Below are 6,304 nucleotides of genomic sequence, written 5' to 3' on the forward strand. Positions count from 1 at the left end.
GAAAACCCAGTCCAGCCTAAAGAAAAATAGAGTACTGATTCCCGTTGGAAACAGAAGTACAAGTAGTGTGTATGTTTCACATTTCAACTTTTAAGGGTAATTTTTGATTAGCTCTAATATTATGCAGGCATCTATGAAATATTTGTAATATTGTTGTAGTTTGAAACTACGACAATCGACCTGTATCTGAACTGTTCTGTAACAGTGACATCTGATATCAGATCAGAATGTAGTTAACTCTTTACCAGACAATGTTAGCTAACTTTTAATCTTCTAGTGCATTTAATAAAAAAGCAAAATGATAACAGGTTGGGATGCTTGTGCCCTAACAACATTTTGCAATTCAGTCGAAAAATTATTATTAGTTTAAAATCAGCCTTTTAAACAGGAACAGATGGTATATAGTAAAATGATGTGTTTTGCACTTTCCTTTTTCTTTACCTTTATTACACTCACTGAGATAAGTAAATGCAGTCGATATACTGTATGCAACAGACCTGCAATAAAAGCTGTGGACATGAGGGTTATGGGGATTTGTTGAGATAGTTTGATATTGCTGTTGATGATCATTTTGAAGGCAGCAGTTTACAGTGTTATAAACATTTGCTGATGCTAAACTGACAAATGATTTAATTATTGTGTCCACCAGTCTTGTGTTTCAGTTAGTGATGCCCCTTGCTGTCATGCAGTGCATTTTTTCAGTAAAATCTCCATCCTCCCAAGTAAACAACAACAGTGTAAGACTACAGAAGGTAGGATTAACAGTGTAATAGGTCAAGTTTGTGTGTTTCTATGTGTATTTGTTTAAGCAACTTTTTGTTTTGTTTTGTTTTTTTCAAAGGTTAAGATAGATTTTTCCACTTAAAAGGTGACAAAAATTATCTTTAATGTTAAAGGAAAACAGCATTTAATGTCAATATTGTTTCAACAGCATGAGGTTTATTAATCAAAAGTATAAATGTTAAAAAATTATATCAAGAAAGACAGTTTTTAGTTTTTCCTACACAAAACAATGACTGCAAAAGCAGCAATTAGAAATTTCTAACCTGCTTTAAATTGCAGTGTGACAAATGAGCAGGTATTGCTGAGGAATAAGACTGCAAAGGTGGTGAGCAGAGGATAATCCCCTGCTATCATTGTTCTCCCAGTCACCCCATGTGTTGCTGCATTAAATCCAGAAGCCACGTCACTATTTTAACAGCAGGAATCTGATGATGGCCTCTTCGAAGCAGCTACCACACACCATCTGGTAGTACTATTCTTCAGCTGTTTGAAGAATCAAGAAAATCAACCCATCATCTATCCCTGTACTTATGCCCCTTCCACCCACACACACAAATACTCTGTGATATGTACATTTATGACATGCACCTGCACACATACACAGATGTGCATAATTTCAGTCAAACACACATTTAAGACACATGCTCTTTTCTTTTCTTTTTTTTTTTTTTCAGCAGAAGTGTGGTGTTATTACAGCTCTCTAAGGTCTCCTATTAGCCAGTGCTCCATAATCACTCTGGTTATATATTAGCACAATGCATTGATTACTACATAATCCAATCACTCGCCTCTTATTGATCTTTTATAGAGCACCCCCCAGACAATAAAGCTGCAGCCACAGTCTGTGGGTCAATAGGCACACAGGGAGAAGAGTCTCCTTGCAGCTAATTGGCTTATGAAATAATACAAACATTTTGCTTTCCCTGCACCAGCAGAAATCAATGCCGAGCCAAGCTGATGCATTCAAATCATTTTGTTTTTCTCTTTTCTTTTTTCTTTATTATCAAGTATCAGGTTTATGTTTAACCAGAGAATAATTTGATCTTGATTCTTAAATATTTTTTTTTCTATTTTGCAAACTTTCAATCATCTCACTTTGTCTTCCCAGTCCATCTTTCCCCCTCTTGGTTTTTGCCTCTCTTTCCTCTTACTCCCTCTCTGTCCAACATTCTACTGATGTTGGGTTGCCAGATAAGTTTCTGCTTACAGGGAGACCACATCTGACACCCAGCTGTGTGGGTCATGGGCTGCAAGAGCAGCTGCTGGTCATAAATCACCCGAGCTGGAGGAGCTTTGGCAGTCCCTCTGTCAGCCGTGAAACAAAGACGTAGAGGTAGCAGGGGGTCAGAGGTATCTAACCTGCGTAGCAGCAAGAGACCCAGCACCACCTCTGTATCACTGCACTGAACACTTCTCCATTATGAAATTGTACTGTAAAGAAAGGGTGAAATCAGGGAGCAATTTATGCAAAAAGGATGCAAGGGGATGTAAATGAAAAGCTGAGGAGTATGCAGTAATATGCAAGCAATTATGGTTAAATAAGCAATGCAGCTTGGGAGTTGTGAGGTCAAAGCACAGACAACCCCTTGCTGAGTTACAATAGCAAAAGATATGCAAATCAATTCTGTCAACAAAAAGAGGGTCTTCGTCTTGACGAAATTCTTTGGTCTGCATAAAAAACAGTAATAAGCTCATAAGATGAATCAGAAAAGAACTGTGTCAAGAGAAAAACAAGGTAATTGTACACAGACAGTCACAGCCAAGAGATATTTCCTTAAAACATATTTTAAAAGAATAATCTGAGAACATAATTTCTTTTGATTTATTATTATTGTTTTATATTAAGGAAATGTTGATACAGGGGTGATGATAAAGCACTAAAATAGTTTGATATAAACTATGCTTTTGTACCTTCATACAAAGGTGAAATTAATGAATAAAAGAAATAAAAAGTGATATAAATCACTAAATACTTTTATCAATATCCTGAATTTGTGATTTTGGACTTTTGAAATTCTTTCTCAAAAGGGTAAAAACATGATTTAATGTGCTGGTCAATTTCTATGGACTATATGCTCATTTTTTTGTTAATTGGGAATTTATTTTAAATAGAAAATAAACAGTTTATTTTTTTTAACTTAACCATAAAACCTTTGGAAGATTTACAACACAGTGAGTATATTTTTATTTTTTATACCATAAAAGATGCCACTTCAGGTGGTGTTTACATGGATTTAGTTCTTTGTTGGGTTGAACAGGTTTGTCAGGTTAAGTAATCCATGAAAATAACATTTTACATAGAAAACTAATTAGTTCTTTTTCTAAAAGAGAAATGTGTATACTAGTATTTTATGCAAATACACATTTTATTTATTAGATCATTTATTTATGTATGTATTTTTGCTATATATCCCAAACATGATTGTTTATCTTGTAAACATAACTGAAATTTGACATTTTCCTGTGAAGACATTCTTTATATCTCACCTTTTTTTCCAGCTTAACCTCCCTGCCCCCCTTTTTGACCTTTAAAGTCATAAATAACTAGACAGCAATTTAGCTGCATATCTTTTTATATTTTAGACAGTGGCCATTTAAAGGTGGTGTATAAAAAAAGTTTTATTCTCCTATAAGTATGTAACAAAGAACTAGATGAAACATGTCAAATCAAACAAGACATAGATGAACATATCTGATCCAAAATAATATGATAATATGTAAGCAACATTAATTTTAAACCTTTTTCAAACAATAAACACACAATTATTTGGGTGGAAACTGTAAGTCAGATTCACCCGATTTAAAAATAAGTAAAAAAAAAAAAAAATCGGTGGCTCTAATAGTTGGGATTTCTCATCACAAGCCATCTTTCATATAAAAAAAACTAAAGAATAAAATCAAATAAATGAGGCATTGAAGTCAGTCTCAATGACAAATACTAAGTGCATACAAGCAAAAAAAAAAAGAAAAGAAAATAGAAAGAAAGAAAGAAAATAAATATGTCTTTGGATGCATTCCCTGCACATTACACAAGCTGGTTGTGGCTGCACAGGTTGTGTAGTGTTGTAATTCAGTACCTCCTTCAAAGGCACTTCACAGTGTATATACTTCAGCCCACACAAGGCTGCATAGTTTTACAGGGATCTGCATAATAAATTGGGTGTTATTTTACAAGACACAAAATCTCTTGCAAGATGAAGAAAAAATGAGAGCAAAAGTCATGAAAGCATGGAGATAGAAAAGGGCTGGACAACAGAGGAGTGAGGTGAGGAGAGGGGGTGAATGAGTAGTTGCATTTTCTTGGTAGTACGAAACATAATTTTAAATAAAGAAAACCATAAAAAGAAAGTTATAACTAAGCAAAAAGTGTCTCTTTCTAGTTTTTAATCTCCTCAAATCTCTGAAAAAAAGAAAGAGAAGTTTAGGAGGATGTCGGTGGACAAGAGGGCACAAGCAAAAGAGGTGAGGTTATAAAAAAGGTACAGAAGGGGAAAGGATGACAAAAAAGAGAAAGAGAGGAGAGGACTTCTTTGCCCTTTGGTGTGCAGATAGGGCCGATCGATAACGGTGTAATGAGCATGGTATTAGCTGCGGTGCAGAGGGACTGAAGCAGGGCAGAGGGAGGGCAGAAGGGGGAGGAAAAAAAAACAGAATCTGATTCCCAACAGCAAACAACACAGTGCTGTAGACACCAGAAGCAACACCTGAGAATGCCTATTAAAGACAGAGAACCCTCGACGGGGCTAATGATGAATCCACCCTCAGACAAACTCTTCACACACACATTTTACTCAACCTGCTGTTTAGTTTAGTGCAGAGTTGTTCTATCTCTGCCAAGTTTCAACCAACACATGACCCAAATAGGGCTAACGGAGAAAAGCTAAGCTTAATCTTCACTAAGAAAAAGGCCACACTCAAAATTACCTCTCCTTTCTGAAACAGATTACCCAACAATGGCTTCTGCCACTCTCTTAAATCCACTACACAGTTGCAATTTGTATTAGAAAGATTTAGAGGCAGGGATTGTCTTTGGTTGGTTGAAAGAGAGGGAAGGGGGAACCAGCAAAGAGAAGTGGGGGATAACTATCAGGTGCACTCAAAGCCAATCTGTTGCTTCGTCAATAGGCTCCTTCTGCTGGAGTGCCATGTTCAGGGTGCCTGGCTCTGCAAGCCCCCCATCCTCAGCCACTACACCATCCACCCAGGCAGGAGCAAGCCATGGAAATGCACGGAGGGCCACGGCTGGGTCCCCTCAATAGAAGGATCAAAGCAGGGATAGAGGGATGGGCCTCCTTTCTTTGTAATCATGTGGGTCCCAAAACAAACGCATCCTCCTTTCTGTTGGAAGCAGCACTGGGCAGACTGGCTGCAGGAACAGATGGCGCAGAGTAAAATGACGTATTGTACTCAAAGTGTTTGATTAATAGATCACAAGAAACCTGAGATTTATTTTTATACAAGATTTACCAAGAACATGCTGATTCTGCATTTCATATGGTGTGTTATGATGTGCTGAAAATGCTGCTTCCTGGTGTTGAGAGCAATCATTCATTTCAGTGGTGCTCATACAAAGATCAAAGCCCAAAATTAACTGATCAGTTTTACCCACATATCCAAAACTTTATATATTTAATATATAAAGTTTCTGTCATGGACTTCCATATTACCACAAACATTTTCTTTAGTTGGCAACACTGTTTTCATAAGCTGCTGAACAAATCTATGACTTAAAATCATCCCCAACAAATGAAATTTTTAAAGTAAATTGTGTTAAGAATAACCAGAGGCTATAGTGTTTGATTTTATCCTGCATGCATCTTCTTCCTACATAATCTTCAAAAATAGTGCTTAACAAGTGAATGGGGCTCTTGTCGTGCCATATTCTTGTTTAAATAATCAATATTTATTATAGCTTACAGTCATAGAAGACCCCATATAAAAGATGGGCTTACCCTTTGGTCTGAAACAAAGTAATTGGGCCTTGAATCTGCAATCTATTAAATGGCCTGTAGGGGGCAAAACCTTTCGATGAAAATGATCTCAAGTTATTCTTCTGGTATAAATGACCACCTCTTTAAATGTTTTAATAACAAGTTCATAGTTTTATTATTAAGCGTTATTTTGTAAAGCCCGATGCTAAATAAACCGGGGTTTGCAATGCATTCGGTCTTTCGAATGGAGATTAAACTGGTTCTGTTTTAGGGCTAAAGTTATTTTCAATAATCTGAGCACCACCAAGAAGATTAATGTCAACTTCAAGCAGAATTTCTTGGCAAAATCATTAACTTTTCATGTGTTTTCCAAATTATCTTCAGTCTTTAAAATACTTATTTTGGTTCTCTGACGCGAGTTAACTTCCCTAATTTTTGAAGCATTTTGACAAAAAGAAAAAAAATATCTATAACTGTCTCTGGAAACAGAAAGTTTTAAAATGACCTCTTTTGTAAGTACACATTTTTGTTTAGAGTAAGACAATCAGAATTGTCAATTTTGTATTATTAACATTATTTCCTCATGCCGT

This window comes from Melanotaenia boesemani, chromosome 22 (assembly GCF_017639745.1).
Source record: "Melanotaenia boesemani isolate fMelBoe1 chromosome 22, fMelBoe1.pri, whole genome shotgun sequence".
Classification (NCBI taxonomy): domain Eukaryota; kingdom Metazoa; phylum Chordata; class Actinopteri; order Atheriniformes; family Melanotaeniidae; genus Melanotaenia; species Melanotaenia boesemani.